The 23249-nt window shown below is 38.8% G+C and overlaps 1 pseudogene; it reads right to left on the bottom strand.

Annotated features, from left to right (window-relative positions):
• Window positions 1–1470: 1470 nt before the first annotated feature.
• Window positions 1471–23249, bottom strand: LOC117023134 (T-complex protein 1 subunit delta-like; annotated as a pseudogene).

Genomic DNA, 23249 nt, shown 5'->3' with positions numbered 1-23249 from the left:
TGAGGTCTTATCTTCCAAGGCAGGCTCTTTCCATACAGTAGAGATACCCCAGCAAGATTCTCATCCGACAGCATCACAGAGATCCTGGAATTGAGTCCTGTTAATTTCACTTAGGAATAAGCTCCGTTAGGCCAGGTCTAGGGATGGGATAAAGTGGGGAAGAGTCAACCCTACTAGAAGGTGTCAGGGAAAATGGCTTCTGGGAAGGCAACACACCCCTTACAGATTCCATTCCCAATAGCAACAGAACCCATAGAGAATACACTTGACAAGAACATGGGACCGATGTGATGAAAACCATAAGAGACCTAAATAAATGGAGCAGGAGTTCATGTTCTTAGAAGGAAAGGCATAATATTGTAAAGATACTACTTATTTCCAAATTGGTCTATAATCCAATCTCATTCTAATAAAAATTCTAAAGCAATAGCTTAACGGATTCCTTATAGGCTGGTTTTTAGAATTCACTTTAAACAATTCACAAAAATAGCCAAGGATTTTTTTTTTTTAAAAAAAATAACAATGGGGAGGGAGGAGATTAGACTTATACCACCAGATATTCAAAGATACCATAAACATATAGTAATTGAGACCAAGTGCTATTAGTAGAGGGAATGATAAGTCAACAAAATAGAGACTACATTCAGATTGGTAGGGAAAAAAATGGGCCATCTATAAACAATGCTGAAGTATCTGCCACAACTCTTCTTTCAGAAGTGAGTCCTATTTCACACTATACTGTTAAGAATTCCAGAATGGATCAATGTCTGAGGGCATAGAATACCTTCTTTATAAAGCAGGAATAAGGATGACATTCCTACAGAAGACAAAAAGCCATAAAGGCAAAAATTTAGGATGCTTTTAACACTAGCAAGAGTGTGAAGAGCTAAGCATGCCCTACCCTGGTGTAAGTTTGGATTGGCAGAACCTCTTTTGAATAACAATTTGGTAGCACCTAAATTTTAAGACATATAAACTGTGACTCAGAATGGCTAGGATTCCTTCCTACAGACATAATCATGCATGTGTGTAAGGCTATGCACAAAAAAGTTCCATGCAACATTGTTCCCAATAACCTGTAAGAGGAGCAACACCCTGAAATACACAGCAATGGAAGGTTAAATCAGTGTATCCTGCGGAAATGCAGAATACACTGATAGAACAGTGAGGCAGAGCTGCACGTGCTGAAGAGGAAGGGTACCTAAGATGAGTCAAAAGAGCAGGCCCAGATGTTTTATAAAATGCAAATGTAATAGTGGCCAGCAAGGCCTGCAGGGACACCACAGTTGTTCTGAAACCAAATATTTACTATTTTCACTAAATTGTCTCAATACACTTCAAGCAAATGCCAAATGGAATATTGAGCCCAGGAATTCATAGAGGAAACCATCTTCCAGACAATAAGGAACAACAAGGAGGTCTAGCCTCACTATCAGCATCCATTATGGTGCCAGGCAGCCATTATCCAGATTACTGAGTGATTCCTACATCAATTTGCTGATGTTTATTCCAGACAGATTTAATTGCTAGAGTGAGTTCACTGACTGAAACCCACCAAGGGCTACACAACCATCCTCCAAAAAGTTAGAAATACCATCCTTTGGGACATTAGTGCCTGTGGTTTTCCTCCTTGGGCATCCTGATTTCTTAAGACTGTTACTGAAGAAATGGGATTCAGGCCAGGAGTTTCATCTAGTGTAGATGGAATGACCTCCATTACACCGGCAAAGACACGAATGCAACAGGATTCCATACCACTCAATGTTCATGAATATTCACTTAACATAGGGCCAACTCTATTTCTGGAACACCACCTCCTGCAATAAGAGCTCTCTGTTTCACTAAACAGTGAATAACACATAGAGCATCATGAATAGAGTGCTCTACTTCAATCACCAATTTATTAGAACCATGAACAACTGTTAACTGTTTTTCCAGCCTGTAATCTTGACCAGTTTGCCAGAAACATTGAAATTGACCTCATCAGCTAATTCAGCCAAACCCAGCACGTCAGCAGTGAACTGGTCAATATGAGCAACTGGCTTAGTTCTGTAGAATGAAGCTAAAATGGAGTCACTTATGTCAGGGACAAAACAGAGAAGGTCAATGCAGGCTCATAAAGGAAGCTTAACCTAACCTTACTGGGAGTTATCGCTCTTCTCAGAAATCAGTCAAGGACACCAGCCAACCCCCAAATGCCAAGTCTGTTTATGCCATCTCTGGACTTTCTTGTTCCCTGGACTCAGCTACCCTGATCCAAATAGGGAAGACAAGCACTAGGCAACCAATCAGCTGAAAAAGCCAAATAACTTCCACATTTACCCCATAAAAATACCTCATTCTGTGAGGAACGTTAAACTTATTGCTCCCACAGCCTTGAGTTTCCCAGCTTGCAGGCTGAAAGTCTTGGAATAAATTCATCTTTCTCCTTTATTTTATTCAGTATGCACAGTTTGGTTTTTGACAATTCCGAATGTCTTACAACTGACTCCAATGTCTTCTCTTTCAATATCCTAACCACCATAATGTTCATTTTGTTCAGGAAATGTAATGCAAGATTACCAAAAGCATCTCTTAAGAACGGACTTCTGTATGGGGACAGTATATCCTGTTTTTAAAATTTGCTTTGCTATATTTAGAATATAGCCTCTCCCCTCCTGCAGCACTTGGTCCATCTGGGCACAATCAGAAGCTACTATTTGATTATCCACCTGTTTTGGGAGCAGATAAGCAAAACTGATAAGTCCAACCTTAGCCTTTCAACTCTGGTTATGCCAGAATTTGCCACCTTTTGGGTGAGAACCAGCCCTTCCACTATGGAAAACAGTATGAAGTTCTTATGAAATTTAAAAATAGAACTATCATATGACCCAGCAATCCCACTTCTGGGTATTTATACAAAGAAATCCAAAACACCAATTCGAAAAGACATATGCACCCCTATGTTCATTGCATCATTATTTACAATAGCCAAGATATAGAAGTTACCTAAGTGTCCATCGATAGACAAATGGATAAACATGTGGTACTTATATATATAATGGAATATTACTTAGACATAAAAAAGAATGAAATCTTGCCATTTGTGACAACATGGATGGAGCTAGAGGATATTATGCTACGTGACACAGAGAAAGACAAATATTGTATTTCACTTATGTGTGGAATCTGAAAAACAAAATAAATGGACAAACAAAACAGAAACAAACTTATACAGAGAACAAATTGATGGTTGCCAGATGAGAGGACAGTTGGGGGGATAGGTGAAAAAGGGGAAGGGATTAAGAAGTAAAAATTGCCAGTTATAAAAATAGTAATGGGGATGTAAAGTACAGCATACAGAATATAGTCAATAATATTGTAATAACTGTGTGGTGTCAGATGGGCACTAGATTTATTGGGGTGAACATTTTGTAAGTTATACTAATCACTATGTTGTACACCTAGAACTAATACAATATTGTACATTAACTGTAATGGAAAAAACCCCCAGAATTGTACATGTTGTACTTAAAGAGGCAAAAAAGGATACTGCCATCAATTCAAGTTACTACTAAAATAAAGGGTTATTGAGTCCCAAGGAAAACCAACTAATTTTGTTTTTTTGAAAGATACATGCATTAAAACTTTGAAGAGGGGAGTGACGTCATAGGAATGGCGGCAGCGGGGCGCACTTTTTGAGTTCTCCTCTGGATCTTATCACAAACGGGACATTTATAACCCATCAAAGGACTCTCTGCTCATCACATAGAACAGCTAAGAGACTCGCGCAAGGATTACATGCAGGTGGGCAAATTGGGGGAGCAGGGGAAGAGGGAAGGGAGCAGAGTGGAGACACGGCCTGCATCTGCAGCTGTGGGGACACGGTCCGCACCTATGGCTGTGGGGACGCGGCCCACACTTGCAGCTGTGGAAATGCAGCCGGCATCTGCAGCTGCAAAGACGCAGGGGATCCCAGGACGGAACAGAGAACACAAAACCCAGGAGGTGGGCTCTTTCCCTGTGTCCCACAGCTGATCTCTCCCGCCAAGGGGGCAGCATATCCAGCATTTGAGGCAATAACCTCAGCTGATACCTCCAATTGGGCCCTAGGCCAGACAAAGGACACAAACTCCATACCTGGGCCCCTCCCTCCCCCTCCCAATCCTATCCCCGCCCTTCCAGAGACTTAAGCTAGCCCCTGAACTGAGGAGTAGTGTCAAATTACAGAGGAGCCTTAGGGCTCAGGCTCTGGGAAGACTGGCGGGCAGCTATGACCCAGGGAAGAGGCTGGGAAGAGTGTGATTTTTGCTGGGCTAGGAGAGAAGAGACTCCTCCACCCCCAGCCACCACCTTTTCTGTCCTGCAGGGAGAGTGTAACACGGCTGGACTGGGAGAGAGAAGACCCCACCACCCCCAGCCCCCACCCTTTCTGGCCTGCCTAGGGTGGGACAATTACAACTGCGGGGCAATTACAACTGCGGAGGCACTCCCAGGGATCAGCAGTAAGCAGCAGACGCAGCTCCCCGCTTTCAGCAGCTCAGAAATCTCCCGCCCGCCACACACACACACACACACGGAGGAAGTGCCCTAAGACTCAGAAGAACCGGACATAGGGCTGGTGGTGCTACTCTCAGTGTGCATATGTGGGGCAAGGGCAGAAACTGCACTGACTTTGTAAAAACTACCATCCAGACCCCTTAGCCCCACGCATCTAAATCTGCAGTTCCAACGTCACTCTGGGCACCAGGTGACTGGCTCTGCCTGCACAATACGCAGGGGACTCTTTGGTACAGCAGAGGACAACCTGGAGATCACTTGGTGGGCTTAAGCCAAGACTGGTGCTGCTTTTTGTTTTGTTTTGTCTTTATATCTTTGATATCTTTGCCTGTGTTGAGTGGGGGTTGTCCGTTGTTTTTACATGTGAATGTATTTGAGTTTTTCTTTGTTGTTGTTGTGCTTGATGATTTGCTTTGTTCTGAAATTGCCCTATCAGGGCCCAGCTTAAGAGGCACAAGATTCAACATACCTAGAGGCCAACTCCAGACCAAACCAGAGTACTACCGGGTTTGACCTACAAGTAACACACCCAGAGGGAATTCTTTACAGGCACAAGAGCCCATAGAGGCCAAACCACATTTAAGCGGTCAACCCTCACGCAGCAGAACACCCTGTGGTGGGCAGAGCCAAGTCTCACAACTAGTCAGCCTAGGAGTTAACCCCACCTACTCACAAGCGAAAAGCAATTAAAAATCTTCTTTAACAGGACAATATACACAACACAAAAGTCACCTTTGGAGCACATGCAGAGGAGAAGAATGAAGTAGTGCAAGTCAAATATAAAGGACACATACTACATAAGATAACCCAGCAAGAAATAAGAACTCTAGGGGATCTACCTAATACATCAAAGCGAACACAGAGATTCAGCCAGAATGGGGAAACAAAGAAACATGTCCCAAATAAAGGAACAGAAGAAAACTCCAGAAATGGAACCAAATGAAACAGGTAACCAACCGATCAGAGACAGAGTTCAGAACACTGATGATAAGAATGTTTAAGGAGCTTAGAGACGACATAAAAAAGGATGTAGAAATCATAACGAACAACCAGTTAGAACTAAAGAACACAATTACCGAAATAAAGAACTCACTTGAAGGAATTACCAGCAGGTTAGATGAAGTAGAGGATCGAATCAACAACTTAGAAGACAAGTTAGCAGAGATCATCCAAACAGAACAACAGAAAGAAAAAGAAATAAAAAAACAATGAAGATGGTTTAAGAGAACTATGGGATAACATCAAATGCAACAACATACGCATCATAGGAATACCAGAAGGTGAAGAGAGGAAGCAAGGGATTGAGAACATATTTGAAGTAATAATGTCTGAAAACTTTCCTAACCTGATGAAGGAAACCAACATACAAGCCCAGGAAGTGCAGAGTGTTCCAACCAGGATAAACCCAAACAGGTTCACACCAAGACACATTATAGTTAAAATGGCAAAGCTTAAAGACAAAGAGAATCCTAAAAGCAGCAAGAGAAAGACAGAGGATTACATACAAGGGAACTCCCATAAAACTATCAAATGATTTTTCTACAGAAACATTGAAGGCCAAGAGGGAGTGGCAGGAGATACTCAAAATGATGGAAAACAAAGGCCTACAACCTAGATTGCTTTACCTAGCAAGGCTATCATTTAAAGTTGATGGAGAGATAAAGAGCTTCCCAAAAAAGAATAAGCTAAAGGAATTTATTACCACCAAGCCAGCATTGCAAGAAATACTAAAAGGATTTCTGTAAATAGAAGAAAGATGAAAACAAACTAACTACAAATTTAAAAATGGCAATAACTATGTACCTGTCAATAATCACTTTAAATGTAAATGGATTAAATGCTCCAATCAAGAGACATAGGGTGGCTGAGTGGATAAGAAAGCAAGACCCTTGTATATGCTGTATACAAGAGACTCACCTCAGATCAAAAGACACACACAGGCTGAAAGTGAAGGGTTGGAGTAAGATATTTCATGCAAATGGGAATGAGAAAAAAGCTGGAGTTGCAATACTTATGTCTGACAAAATAGACTTTAAAATGAAGAACATATTAAAAGACAAAGATGGGCACTATATAATAATAAAGGAATCGATCGGACAAGAGGACATAACCCTAGTAAACATCTATGCACCCAACAGAGGAGCACCCAAATACATAAAACAGATATTGACTGACATAAAGACAGAGATCAACAGTAACACTATCATAGTAGGGGACTTCAACACACCTCTGACAGCAAGGGACAGGTCTTCCAGACAGAAAATCAATATGGAAACAACAGCCTTAAATGATACATTGGACCACTTGGATTTAATCGATATTTCCAGAGCATTTCACCCCAATGCTGCAGAATACACGTTCTTCTCAAGTGCACATGGAACATTTTCCAAGATAGACCATAAGTTAGGCCACAAAACAAGTGTTGATAAATTTAAGAAAATTGAAATCATACCAATTGTCTTCTCTGACCACAGTGCTCTGAAATTAGAAATGAACTACAGGAAAAAAACTGGAAGACACACAAATTCATGGAGACTGAATAACATGTTACTAAATAATGAATGGGTCAACCAGGAGATCAAGGAAGAAATCAAAAGATATCTTGAGACAAACGAAAATGAAAACACGACGACCCAAAATCTATGGGATGCCATGAAAGCAGTCCTAAGAGGGAAATTTATAGCATTGCAGGCCTACCTAAAACAACAAGAAACATCACTAAGCAACAGTTTATCTCACACTTAAGGGATCTGGAAAAAGAACAGCAAAATAAGCCTAAAGGGAGTACAAGGAAGGAGCTAATAAAGATCAGAGCGGAAACAAATGAAACAGAAACCAGAAAAAACAAAAGATCAATGAATCCAAGAGTTGGTTCTTAGAGAAGATAAACAAAATTGACAAAGCTTTAGCCAGACTCATTAAAAAAAAGAGACAGAGGACCCAAATTAATAAAATCAGAAATGAAAGAGGAGAAGTGACAACAGACACTGCAGAAATACAAAAAATTTTAAGAAATTACTATCAGCAACTATATGCCAACAAATTTGACAATCTGGAAGAAATGGACAATTTTCTAGAGGCGTACAACCTTCCAAGGCTAACTCAAGAAGAAACGGAAAACCTGAATAGACTGATTATCACCAGGAAAATTGAATCAGTAATCAACAACCTCCCAACAAACAAAAGCCCTGGACCAGATGGCTTTACAAGTGAATTTTACAAAACGTTCAAAGAAGAATTATCACCTATTCTTCTCAAGCTCTTCCAAAAAAAATCAAGGAGGGAAGACTCCCAAACACTTTTTATGAAGCCACTATCACCTTGATCCCAAAATCAGAAAAAGACACCACAAAAAAAGAAAACTACAGGACGATATCGCTAATGAACATAGATGCAAAAATCCTCAACAAAGTATTAGCGAACAGAATTCAGCAATACATTAAAAAGATCATACACCATGATCAAGTGGGATTAATCCCTGGTATGCAAGGGTGGTTCAACATCCGCAAATCAATTAATGTGATACAACACATTAATAAAATGAAAAATAAAAATCACATGATCATATCAATAGATGCAGAAAAAGCATTTGATAAAATCCAGCAGCCATTTATGATAAAAACTCTTAAGAAAGTGGGAATAGAGGAATCATATCTCAACATAATAAAGGCCATATATGACAAACCCACAGCTAACATCATACTCAATGGGGAAAAGCTAAAACCATTCCCCTTAAGATCAGGAACAAGGCAAGGTTGCCCACTTTCTCCACTTCTATTCAACATAGTGCTGGAAGTTCTAGCCACAGCAATCAGACAAGAAAAAGAAATAAAAGGCATCCAAATAGGTAAGGAGGAAGTAAAATTTTCATTATATGCAGATGATATGATACTATATATAGAGAACCTAAAGACTCCATCAAGAAACTAGAGCTGACAGAGGAATTTAGTAAAGTAGCAGGATACAAAATTAATATTCAGAAATCAGTTGCATTTGTATATACCAATAATAAAACATCGGAAAGAGAAATTAAAAAAGCAATCCCATTTACAATTGTTCCAAAGACTATAAAATACGTGGGAATAAATTTAACCAAAGAAGTACAAGATCTGTGCTCAGAAAACTATAAGACACTGAAGAAAGAAATAAAAGAAGATACAAATAGATGGAAACACATACCATGTTCATGGATAGGAAGAATTAATATAGTTAAAATGTCCATACTGCCTAAGGCAATATACATATTCAACGCAATTCCTATCAAACTACTAACGACATTTTTCACAGAAATAGAACATATAATCCTAAAATTTATATGGGACCATAAAAGACCCCGGATAGCCTCAGCAATCTTGAGAAATAAGAGCAAAGTGGGAGGTATAACAATACCTGACATCAAATTGTACTACAAGGCTACAGTAATTAAAACAGCATGATACTGGCATAAAAACAGACACATAGATCAATGGAACAGAATACAGAGTCCAGAAATAAATCCATGCCTATATGGCCATTTAATCTACGACAGTGGAAGCAAGAATGTACTGTGGGGTAAAGACAGTCTATTCAATAAATGGTGCTGGGAAACCTGGACAGACACATGCAAAAAAATGAAGCTGGACCACCTCCTTACACCATATACAAAAATAAATTCTAAATGGCTTAAAGACTTAAATGTAAGATCTGAAACCATAACATTCCTAGAAGAAAATATAGGAAGAAACTTCACAAACATTACTCAGAGTAAGATTTTTACTGATATATCCCCTTGTGTGAGGGAAGTAAGAGAAAAAATAAACATGTGGGATTACATCAAACTAAAAAGTTTTTTCACAGCAAAGGAAACCATCAATAAAACAAAAAGGGATCCTACTGAATGGGAAAATATATTTGCCAATGATGTATCTGATAAGGGGTTAATATCACAAATTTATAAAAAACTCACTCAACTCAACTCCAAAAAAACAAACAACCCAATTAAAAAATGGGCAGAAGACATGAAGAGACATTTTTCTAAAAAGGACATACAGATGACAAATAGACATATGAAGAAATGCTCAACCTCACTAACCATCAGAGAAATGCAAATAAAAACCACAATGAGATACCACCTCACCCCCGTCAAAATGGCTGTCATCAATAAATCAACAAACAACAAGTGCTGGCGCGGATGTGGAGAAAAGGGAACGCTTGTATACTGTTCGTGGGATTGCAGATTGGTGCAACCATTATGGAAAGCAGTATGGAGGTATCTCAAAAATCTGAAAATGGAACTACCTTATGATCCAGCAATTCCATTCCTAGGTATCTATCCGGAGAAATCCAAAACTCCAATTCAAAAATCTTTATGCTCTCCTATGTTTATTGCAGCACTATACACATTAGCCAAGACATGGAAACAACCGAAATGCCCATCGGTAGATGACTGGATTAAGAAACTGTGGTTCATTTATACAATGGAGTATTACGCAGCCATAAAGAAGAAAGACATCTTACCATTTGCAACAAGGTAATGGTAAGGTCCATGGATAGACCTAGAGAACATTATGTTAAGTGAAATAAGTCAGACAGAGAAAGACAAATACCACATGATCTCACTTATATGCGGAATCTAAAGAAAAGAATAAGTGAATGAACTAATTAGAAACAGTATTGGAGACATAGAGGAAAAACTTAGGGTTGCTAGATGGGCGGGAGGGTGGGGATAAGGGGGAAGGTGAGGGGATTAGAAAACAGTAACCACAAAATGGCCACGGGGTTTTGAAAATTAATTTGGGGAACGTAATCAATAATGTTGTAAAGATTTTGTAGGGTATCCAATGGACACATGTCCCATTTGGGAGATCACCTCAGGGATGATGTAGATGCCTGATCACTGCACTGTACACCTGAAGCTGAACAATAATGAATGTCAACTATAATTTTATATATATATATATATATATATATATATATATATATATATATATATATATATATATATATATGTATGTATGTATATACTTTCAAGAAGCGGAGTACAGCATTAGGAATAGAGACAGTGGAAATATAATGGCTCTGTGCGATGTCAGAGGGATAGTGGATGGGGGGAGGGGGGTTCACACAGTGTGAGGGATATAAATGATAATCGTCTAAGTATTACTTTGTCTTGTGCACCTGAAACTAAAAAAAAAAAAAAAAAGTGGGAAAAAAAAAACTTCGAAGACATTTAACAATTTATTGAAGTCAGAAAAATAAATTCTTCATATTAACTCTAGAAACTGAGAGGTCCCAGGAATTTAATTTCAAAGGATTTAGAAAGAATTCCTTATAAAAGTTACTAATGTTCCAGTCTTTGTTAGACTGGTATTTGGAGCACTTTTGTTATCATTTCACCCCTGACCAACTGCCTTGATAAACTAGTCAGCAGTAGCACATGAAGTTGTGGATAGATGACTCATTCACATTTATCTAAACTTAGCAAAGACATTGCTATAACCCATTGAAGAAAGAAATTGAAGAAGATACAAATAAATGGAAGGATAGGAAGAATTAACATCATTGAAATGTTCATATGGAGACATCATCAAAATGGCGGCATGAGGTGAGCCTCTGGAAATCTTCCCTGGAATTTACAACAAATTGAACATCTATAACTCCACAAAGGACTCCATACACAGCAGACAGGCAACACGAAGAGGCTCACTACTGAAATCACCTAAAGGTGGGCAAATTGCATGAGCAGGGGAGGAGAGAAGGGAGAAGTGCGGAGACGGGGCCGTATGGGCACAGGATGCAGACCTAGCTCAGTGCTCCGAGCTCGCTGCATCCAGGACTACCGCAGCTGCAGGAGATGGAAGAACTCAGACTGCTAGGGCTCTGCTTATGGCCCACAGGGCTGAGGGGACAGCATATAACACGGCTGAACCCAATGCTCATGGCAGAGACCTCAGTGCAAAGACTGAGGGAAGAAGGCTGAAAACAGTGGTTTAAGCCTTCACTGCCACAGAGAATGGAAGCCTTAGGCATTGAGACTAGCCGCTCCCTCCTTATCCTCCCAGAGTTCACTCCACTGCCACCTGCCCAGTGCTAGAAGCAGAACAGTAGCAGTGTCAGAGCAAAAGAACAGATTATTTGCAGTTCTGAGAACTGTGGTCTGCAGACATAGATTCACAGCCCAACTAATTCCGGCAAAGTGAAGGGAGCTGTGGAAGCAGGACTGGCTGTGGTGGTGGTCGCTGCCATTGCTCTGGGCCACCTGTCACAACCCACCCCGCCCCTGCCCCCACCGATTGGGGCTGATCCATGCAGGAGTAAACAGAACTGCTGAAACACGTGGGCTCTGAATCTGGTGCCAGAAGGGCTCTGGAACTTCAAAAGCTCTCTGCATCCCCACACGGACATGGTGCCCTATGACCCAGGAAAACTGTTAACAGAGGAGAAGCCCACCTTCCAGGGAATACCCCCATTGTGTGAGAAGCTGGAATAGTGCAGAGAAAACATAACACTACACTGTGAGAGAGAAAAAAAAGGCTGCAGTCGGAGAGAAAATAAAACATTTTACCAATACGTACTGGAAAACAAAGAAAGCCCTCTTCCTATCAACCTGTTGCAGAACCCACTCCTGTAGATGTCTAGGAAGAGAAATAATAAATCATTAATTGCCATGAATAACCAAGGCAACAAGACAGCTCAGAAAGAAAGTGAAAAGTCTCCAGAAAGTGAACTTAAAGATGTGGAAATATGTGACTTAAATGACAGAGAATTCAAGATTGCAGTTCTGAAAAAACTCAGTAAGATGCAAGAAAACACAGAAAGGCAGTTTAATGAACTCAGAAACACAATCAAAGAACAACATGAACATTTTATCAAAGAGATTGAAATTTTAAAAAAGAACCAAGTGGAATTTCTGGAGATTAAGAACTCAATAGAAGAAATGAAGAATGAAATAGCCAGCTTAGGTAGTAGAGTTGGCCAGATGGAGGAAAGAATCAGTGACATTGAAGATAGAAACCTGGAAAAGACACAGATGGAAGAAGAAAGAGACTTGAGACTTAAAAGAAATGAAAGAACTCTACAAGAACTTTCTTACTCCATCAGAAAGAGCAATATAAGAATAATGGGCATACCAGAAAGGAAAGAAAGGGAGAAAGGAACAGAGAGTATATTCAAATAAATAGTCAATGAGAACTTTCTAAACTTGTGGAAAGAACTGGATCCTCGAATCCAAGAAGCAAATAGAACACCGAATTACCTCAACCCCAACAGGCCTTCTTCAAGGCACATTGTATTGAAGCTGTCAAAAACCCATGACAAATAAAGAATCCTCAAGGCAGCCACGGAAAAGAAGATGGTAACCGACAAAGGAAAGCCCATTAAATTATTGTCAGATTTTTCAGCAGAAACTCTACAAGCGAGAAATTATGAGCCAAGCATAATATACCCAGCAAAGATATCCTTTAGATATGACGGAGGAATAAAGACCTTTCCCGACATACGGAAGCTGAGGGAATTTTCTAACACACAGCCTGCACTACAAGAAATACTAAAGGAGGCTATTTGACCACCATCAACAGGGACAATTTCTGGCAACCAAAACATAAAAAGGGGGGGAGTAAAGGTCTGAACCGGAACATGGAAATGGAGAAAATAAGCATGCTGAAGAAAATGGAATACTCTAAATATCAAACTTTCTTTTACATAAACTTAATGGTAACCGCTCAAGAAAAAATCCAGAACTGAAATATATACTGTAATAAAAAGAAGAAACAGAGGGAAAAATCATAGAATACCACTACACAGAAATAATAGACAATAACAAAAAGGCAAAGAAACAATGGAGACACAGTTTTACCAGAAAACTAAAGATAGAATGATAGGAAATCCTCACACATCAATAATCACCCTAAATGTAAATGGACTGAACTCACCAATAAAAAGGCACAGAGTAGCAGACTGGATCAAAAAACTAAACCCAACCATATGCTGTCTCCAAGACATACATCTCAGCTACAAGGACAAGCATAGATCCAAGTGAAAGGGTGGAAATTGACACTCCAAGAGATGGTATCCAGAAAAAATCAGGTGTAGCCATAATGACATCAGATGCAACAGACTTCAGGGTGAAAAACATAACAAGAGACAAAGATGGACATTTTATAATGGTAAAGGGGACTATACAACAAGATCTAACAGTCATCTATATTTCTGCCCCCAATCAGGGAGCACTGAAATATACCAAGCAACTACTAACAGAACTAAAGGGAGAAATTGACCAAAACACAATTACACTAGGGGACCTAAATACATCATTGACAGCTGTGAATAGATCATCCAAACAAAATAAGTAAAGAAATAGCAGCCCTAAATGACACATTTGATGAAATGGACATAATTGACATTTACAGAGCATTTCATCCTAAAACACAGACTATACATTTTTTTCTAGTGTGCATGGAATATTCTCAAGGATAGACCATATATTGGGACATAAAACTAGCCTCAGCAAATTTAAGAAGACTGAAATGATACCAAGCATATTCTCTGATCACAAGGCTTTGAAATTGGACATCAACTTCAAAAAGAAAGCAGGAAAAACCACAAATATGTGGAGATTAAACAACATACTTTTAGAGAACGACTGGGTCAAAGAAGAAATTAGAGGAGAGATCAAAAGATACATAGAAACAAATGAGAATGAAAATACATCCTACCAAAATTTTTGGGATGCAGCAAAAGCAGTTTTAAGAGGGAAATTTATATCATTACAGGCCTATCTCAAGAAACAAGGAAAATCCCAAATAAATAACCTCATGTTATACCTTAAAGAACTAGAAAATGAACAAGTGAAACCCAAGGTCAGCAGAAGAAAGGAAATAACAAAAATCAGAGCAGTACTAAATGAAATAGAGAAAAGACAATAGAAAAAATTAATGGGACAAAGAGCTGGTTCTTTGAAAAGATTAACAAAATTGACAAACCCTTGGCTAGACTCACTAAGATAAAAAGAGAGAAGACACTAATTAACAAAATCAGAAATGAAAAAGGGGAAGTTATCACGGACAACACAGAAATACAAAGGATCATCCAAGAATACTATGAAGAACTATATGCCACCAAATTCAATAACCTAGAAAAAACGGACAAGTTCTTAGAAACATATAGCCTTCCAAAGCTGAACCATGAAGAACTGGAAAATCTAAACAGACCGATCACCAGTAATGAAATTGAATCAGTCATCCAAACCTTCCCAAAAGCAAAAGTCCGGGACCAGACGGCTTCACTAGTGAATTCTACCAAACCTTCAAAGAGGATCTAATACCAATCCTGTTCAAACTCTTCCAAAAAATTGAAGAAGAGACACCACTCCCTAACTCACTTTATGAAGCCAACATTACCCTGATACCAAAACCTGGTAAGGACAACAAAAAAAAAGAAAACTACAGACCAATATCTCTGATGAATACAGATGCAAAAATCCTAAACAAAATTCTAGCAAATCGGGGGCGGACGGGTGGCTCAGTTGGTTAGAGCGCAGGCTCTCAACCACAAGGATGCCGGTTCGACTCCCACAAGGAATGGTGGGCTGCGCCCCCTGAAACTAACAATGGCAACTGGACCTGGAGCTGAGCTGTGCCCTCCACAACTGAGATTGAAAGGACAACAATTTGACTTGGAAAAGTCCCGGAAGTACACAGTGTTCCCCAATAAAGTCTTGTTCCCCTTCCCCAATAAAATCTTTAAAAAAAAAAAAATTCTAGCAAATCGAATACAACAATGCATTACAAAGATCATTCATCATGACCAAGTGGGGTTCATCCCAGGGGCACAAGGATGGTTCAACATCTGCAATCCATCAATGTGATACATCACATAAACAAAATAAAGGACAAAAATCATATGATTGTATCAATTGATGCAGAAAAAGCATTTGACAAGATACAACACCCATTTATGATGAAAACACATCATAAAATAGGTATAGAAGGAAAATACCTTAACATAATAAATGCCATATATGAGAAACCCTCAGCTAATCTCATAATTAATGGTGAAAAACTGAAGCCCTTTACTCTACATTCAGGAACACGACAGGGCTGTCCCCTGTCACCTCTGCTTTTCAACATAGTGTTGGAAGTCCTTGCCAGAGCAATCAGGCAAGAGAAAGAAATAAAAGGCATCCACATTGGGAATGAAGAAGTTAAATTATCACTCTTTGCAGATGACATGATGCTATATATAGAAAACCCTAAAGACTCCAACAAAAAGCTATTAGAAACAATCAACAAATACAATAAAGTTGCTGGCTACAAAATCAACATACAAAAGTCCATTGCATTCCTATATACTAACAATGAAATCTCAGAAAAAGAAATACAAAAAACAATTCCTTTTGCAATTGCAACAAAAAGAATAAAATACCTAGGGATAAACTTAACCAAAGATGTGAAGGACCTATATGCTGAAAACTATAGGACATTTTTGAAAGAAATTGAAGAAGACACAAAGAAATGGAAAGACATTCCGTGCTCAAGGATTGGAAGAATCAACATAGTTAAAATGGCCATATTACCCAAAGCAATATACAGATTTAATGCAATCCCTATCAAAATCCCAATGGCATTTTTTAAAGAAATAGAACAAAAAATCATCAGATTTGTTTGGAACCACAAAAGACCCCGAATAGCCAAAGCAATTTTAAGAAAAAAGAACAATACTGGAGGTGTCACACTCCCTGACTTTAGCTTGTACTACAGGGCTACAATAATCAAAACAGCATGGTATTGGCAGAAAAACAGACACATAGACCAATGGAATAGAACTGAGAACCCAGAAGTAAAACCACTTAAATATGGGCAGATAATTTTTGACAAAGAAGCTAAAAATATACAATGGAGGAAAGACAGCCTCTTCAATAAATGGTGCTGGGAGAACTGGAAAGCCGCATGCAAAAGAATGAAACTGGACTGCTATCTGTCACCATGCACCAAAATTAATTCAAAATGGATCAAAGACTTAAGCATAAGACCTGACACAATAAACTGCATAGAAGAAAACATAGGTACTAAACTTATGGACCTTGAGTTCAAAGAGCATTTTATGAACTTGACTCCAAAGGCAATGAGGTAAAAGCTAAAATAAATGAATGGAAATATATCAAACTTAAAAGCTTCTGCACAGTAAAAGAAACCATCGACAAAATAAAGAGGCAACCAACTGAATGGGAGAAGATTTTTGCAAACAGTGCCTCCGATAAGGGGCTAATATCTAAAATATACAAGGAACTCATGAAACTCAACAACAAAAAAACAAACAACCAAATTGAAAAATGGGCAGAGGACCTGAAGAGACATTTCTCCAAAGAGGACATACAAATGGCAAATAGACATATGAAAAAATGCTCAACATCACTAATCATCAGAGAAATGCAAATAAAAACCACAATGAAATATCACCTCACCCCAGTTAGAATGGCTATCATCAACAAGACAAATAGTAACAAGTGTTGGAGAGGCTGTGGAGAAAAGGAACCCTCATACACTGTTGGTGGGAATGCAGACTGGTGCAGCCGTTATGGAAGGCATTGTGGAGGTTCCTCAAAAAATTACGAATAGAATTACCATATGACCCAGCAATCCCTCTCCTGGGTATCTACCCAAAAAATCTGAAAACATCTACACATAAAGACACGTGTGCTCCAATGTTCATTGCAGCTTTGTTTACGGTGGCCAAGACATGGAAACAACCAAAATGTCCTTCGATAGACAAATGGATAAAGAAGTTGTGGTATATATACACAATGGAATATTATTCGGCGTTAAGAAAAGATGAAATAGGAACATTTGTGACAACATGGATGGATCTTGAGAGTATAATGCTAAGCGAAATAAGTCAGACAAACAGCAGAGAACCATATGATTTCACTGATATGTGGTATATAAACCAAAAACAACAAAAGAACAAGACAAACAAATGAGAAACAAGAACTCATAGACACAGACAATAGTTTAGTGGTTACCAGAGGGTAAGGGGGGTGGAGGGTGGGAGATGAGGGTAAGGGGGATCAAATATATGGTGATGGAAGGAGAACTGACTCCGGGTGGTGAACACACAATGGAATTTATAGATGATGTAATACAGAATTATACACCTGAAATCTATGTAATTTTACTAACAATTGTCACCTCAATAAATTAAAAAAAAAAAAGAAACAAGAAAAACCCCAAATAAATAACCTTACGTTACACCTTAGAGGACTAGAAAAAGAAGAACAACTGAAACCCAAGGGCACCAGAAGAAAAGAAATAATAAAAATCAGAGCAGAACTAAATGAAATAAAGAACAAAAAGACAATAGAAAAAATTAATGTGACAAAGAGCTGGTTCTTTGAAAAGATTAACAAAATTGACAAACCCTTGGCTAGACTCACTAAAATAAAAAGAGAAAACACTAATAAACAAAATCAGAAATGAAAAAGGGAAAGTTATAACGGATGCCACAGAAATACAAAGGTTCATCCAAAAATACTGTGAAGGACTATATGCCACCAAATTCAATAACCTAGAAGAAATGGACAACTTCTTAGAAACATATAACCTTCCTAGGCTGAACCATGAAGAATTGGAAAATCTAAACAGACCGATCACCAGTAACAAAACTGAATCAGTCATTCAAAACCTTCCCAAAAGCAAAAGTCTTGGACCAGATGGCTTCACTAGATAATTCTACCAAACCTACAAAGAGGATCTAATACCAATCCTGCTCAAACTCTTCCAAAAATTTGAAGAAGAGACAGTACTCCCTAACTCATTTTATGAGGCAAACATTACCGATACCAAAATCTGGTAAGGACAACACAAAAAAAGAAAACTACAGACCAATATCTCTGACGAATACAGATGCACTAATCCTAAACAAAATTCTAGCAAATCGAATGCAACAATGCATTAAAAAGATTATTCATCACGACCAAGTGGGGTTCATCCCAGGGGCACAAGGATGGTTCAACATATGCAAATCCATCAATGTGATACATCACATAAACAAAATAAAGGACAAAAATCATATGATTATATCAATTGATGCAGAAAAAGCATTTGACAAGATACAACATCCATTTATGATGAAAACACATCATAAAATAGGTATAGAAGGAAAATACCTTAACATAATAAAGGCCATATATGAGAAACCCTCAGCTAATCTCATAATTAATGGTGAAAAACTGAAGCCCTTTGCTCTACATTCAGGAACACGACAGGGCTGTCCTGTCACCTCTGCTTTTCAACATAGTGTTGGAAGGCCTTGCCAGAGCAATCAGGCAAGACAAAGAAATAAAAGGCATCCAAATTGGGAATGAAGAAGTTAAACTGTCACTCTTTGCAGATGACATGATGCTATATATACAAAACCCTAAGGACTCCACCAAAGCTATTAGAAACAATCAACAAATACAGTAAAGTTGCTGGCTACAAAATCAACGTACAAAAGTCCATTGCATTCCTATATACTAACAATGAAATCTCAGAAAAAGAAATACAAAAAACAATTCCTTTTGCAATTGCAGCAAAAAGAATAAAATACCTAGGGATAAACTTAACCAAGGATGTGAAAGACCTATATGCTAAAAACTATAGGACATTTTTGAAAGAAATTGAAGAAGACACAAAAGAAATGGAAAGACATTCCGTGCTCATGGATTGGAAGAATCAACATAGTTAAAATGGCCATATTACCCAAAGCAATATACAGATTTAATGCAATCCCCATCAAAATCCCAATGGCATTTTTTAAAGAAATAGAACAAAAAAATCATCAGATTTGTTTGGAACCATAAAAGACCCCGAATAGCCAAAGCAATCCTAAGAAAAAACAACAATGCTAGAGGTATCATACTCCCTGGCTTTAGCTTGTACAACAGGGCAACAATAGTCAAAACAGCATGGTATTGGCAGAAAAACAGACACATAGACCAAGGGAATAGAATTGAGAACCCAGAAATAAACCCACATAAATATGGACAGATAAGTTTTGACAAAGAAGCAAAAAACATACAGTGGAGAAAGACAGCCTCTTCAATAAATGGTGCTGGCAGACTGGAAAGCCGCATGCAAAAGAATGGAACTGGACGAATATCTGTCACCGTGTACCTAAATTAACTCAAAATAGATCAAAGACTTAAGCATAAGACATGAAACAATAAACTACATAGAAGAAAACATAGGTACTAAACTTATGGACCTTGGGTTCAAAGAACATTTTATGAACTTGACTCCAAAGGCAAGGGAAGTCAAAGCTAAAATAAATGAATGGAAATATATCAAACTTAAAAGCTTCTACACAGCAAAAGAAACCACTGACAAAATAAAGAGGCAACCAACTGAATGGGAGAAGATTTTTGCAAACAGTGCCTCCGATAAGGGGCTAATATCCAAAATATACAAGGAACTCATGCAACTCAACAAGAAAAAAACAAACAACCCAATTGAAAAATGGGCAGAGGACCTGAAGAGACATTTCTCCAAAGAGGACATACAAATGGCAAATAGACATATGAAAAAATGCTCAACATCACTAATCATCAGAGAAATGCAAATAAAAACCACAATGAGATATCACCTCACCCCAGTCAGAATGGTTTTCATCAACAAAACAAATAGTAATAAGTGTTAGAGAGGCTGTGGAGAAAAAGGACTGTTGGTGGGAATGCAGATTGGTGTAGCTGCTATGGAAGGCAGTGTGGAGGTTCCTCAAAAAATTACGAATAGGATGGCCATATGACCCAGCAATCCCTCTCCTGGGTATCTACCAAAAAAATCTGAAAACATTTATCCATAAAGACAGGTGTGCTCCAATGTTCATTGCAGCTTTATTTACAGTGGCCAAGACATGGAAACAACCAAAATGTCCTTCGATAGACAAATGGATAAAGAAGTTGTGGTATATATACACAATGGAATAGTATTCGGCGGTAAGAAAAGATGATATAGGAACATTTGTGACAACATGGATGGATCTTGAGATTATAATGCTAAGCAAAATAAGTCAGACATAAAAAGCAGGGAACCATATGATTTCACTGATATGTGGTATATAAACCAAAAACAACAAAGAACAAGACAATCAAATGAGAAACAAAAACTCATAGACACAGACAATAGTTTAGTGGTTACCAGAGGGTGAGGGGGGTGGGGAGTGGGAGATGAGGGTAAGGGGGATCAAATATATGGTGATGGAAGGAGAACTGACTCTGGGTGGTGAACACACAATGGGATTTATAGATGATGTAATACAGAATTGTTCTCCGGAAATCTATGTAACTTTACTAACAATTGTCACCCCAAGAAACTTTAATTAAAAAAAAGAAATGTTCATATTACCCAAAGCAATCTACATAGTCAATGAAATCGCTATAAAAATATCAATGGTATTTTTCTTATAACTAGAACAAATCCTAAAAATATTAACCACAAAAGACCCTGAAAAGCCAAAGCAATCTTAAAAAGAACAAAGTTGGAGGTATCACACTACCTGATATCAAACTATACTGTAAGGCTATAGTAATCAAAACAGCATGGTATTGGCATAAATACACACAGCTCAATGGAACAGAACAGAAAACACAGAAACAAACCCACACCTGTATGACACAACTCTACGACAAAGGAGACAAGAATTTACATTGGGATAAGTAGCAAATAGCACCATGTTTCCCATTTAATGAAATGCAGTTTCAAATTTTACAAGTCTTTGGAGCAATAAGCCTTTAGACTCCCATTTTCCCCACTCTCAGAAGAGCCACCTATGCCTTTGTCCTAACACTTTTGAGTACTTGTCAGGAGTTAAAACACCGGCTGAATCGTCACCACAGGACTCCTTATACGAATGCCGCTGAAAATGTCTCAGAAGGGGCTTTGTTTTATTCTTTCACATCTCAGATTCACTTGGCTGGTCCTAGTAAGTAGTAAGAAATGGGTTAACAATTTGGGAACTCACGAAAATTTTGTCCACAAATAGGTCATGATCATTGCTGTAAAACATGGCAGAGGAACCTGGACCAGCAGTCTTCTCCAAGATGGTATCAGTGCAGGTATGAAGAAGCGACAAAAACCTTCCTACAAGCAGGATGGAGAAGAGAATTAGATTGCTTCAGAAAGCTCAAAATACACAGGAGGTTCAAGATGAAACTGTAAGATAACTCCTGGATTTAAAAAGTAAAAAAAGGAAATACTGACCAATAGGCAACCTGTAATTAGGAACCTTTGATGAGTTAGGATTTGTAAGAGGTACTCCAACACGGTGGATAGATGGACATAGGGACACTTCACTTTGTCATTTAGATAGCAGGAATAATCATCTTTTAACTCACTTCTTTCAAAATCAAACAGGAAGAAAGACTACTACAAATTTATCTTGTTTTATTGCGCTTTGCTTTGTTGCACTTCACAGGTGTTACTTTCGTTTTTCCCTTTTTACACAAATACACAAATTGAAGACAAGACCCTTCACCAGCAAAGAGATTACGACTTGCTTTACTGTGGTGGTCTGGAAGCAAACCTGCAAGATCTCTGAATTATGTTCTTTCCTGAGCATATCATGTTCTTTCCTGAGCAAAGGAGAGTCGATGCCACTTGGGAAACTGTCAAATCACTAGGTTGAAAGTTATCACCTGAGACAAAGCTCCATTCAGAAAAATGGAGAGGAAGGGAATTTCAGTCCAGACCCTAGCATTTTAACTGCATCTGGCAGAGCAGTGGGCTTGTCCTGTTTACTCAAATTGGAAAATGTTAGCTTCTTAATGTTAAAAGATTATTTCTTAGCTAAGATTGATTAGCTAAAAGATGAGAACAGAAACAATGCCCACCCTCCACCCCCATCAATTTCCTCCTTAAGTGCAGAAAGCCTTTAGGGGCCAAATGCCTTAAGACAACTGGCTCAAGTGGGGTTCTTAGAGTTCACAGGCCTAGATGGTTGAAGACCAACACACACACACACACCCACCACCAAGAATGCCGGAGTTGATGCTAACACTTCAAACTGTTCATACAAAGTTCTGGTTCAGATACTACCTCTCCTCCACAAATGGAACCCAATTCATCACCTCAGGTCTAACAGGAATCTGCCAACAGGAGGCTAAATTTCTTGCAGTGTGTCCCCCAGTTCCTTGTTTGATTTTTGTTTTGTTTTGTTTTTTAAGGCTAGTTGTAATAGTTTGGCTGTATTTATTCTACAATCTGGGCCACAGCAGTGGTTGACTCAACTCCAGTAAAAAAGAGAGAAAAGAAACAGGGGTCTAGCTCAGAACCCAAGTCAAGCTATACTCTTCCTGAAAGGTGGGGGGCTTTCCTTGACCATAGATGGGTATATCAGCTGCAGGCTAAGGGCCTGCCCCTCCAACCTAAACCAGAGATAAATGACCTACAGCTGAAAGCCAGGGCGGCGGGCTATCTCCCAGTCGAGGGCTGGGAGCAGTGGATTAGAAGGAACCTTGTGTCAGCACCACCACCCATTTCCCGTGCACACTCCCCAACACCTGTGTCCCCGGCTCTTCCTGAGCGGTGTGAGGGCAGGACAAGAAGGGTGGCTTTTCATTCTAATGTTTTAGGCTGGTGCTCTCCAGCCTGCAGAGCTGTGGGGTCAATGAGTCTGAGTCTCTCCAAAGGTGCATTTAATCCGCGGAGGAGAAAGACTCCACCTGGCCCGGACTCCCCATTGCTGACTTTACCAGTCAT

The sequence above is a fragment of the Rhinolophus ferrumequinum genome, chromosome 6, assembly GCF_004115265.2.
Source record: "Rhinolophus ferrumequinum isolate MPI-CBG mRhiFer1 chromosome 6, mRhiFer1_v1.p, whole genome shotgun sequence".
In the NCBI taxonomy this organism is placed as follows: Eukaryota; Metazoa; Chordata; class Mammalia; order Chiroptera; family Rhinolophidae; genus Rhinolophus; species Rhinolophus ferrumequinum.
Note: the sequence above shows the minus strand (reverse complement) of the source record. Positions and strands in the feature narration are given on the sequence as shown.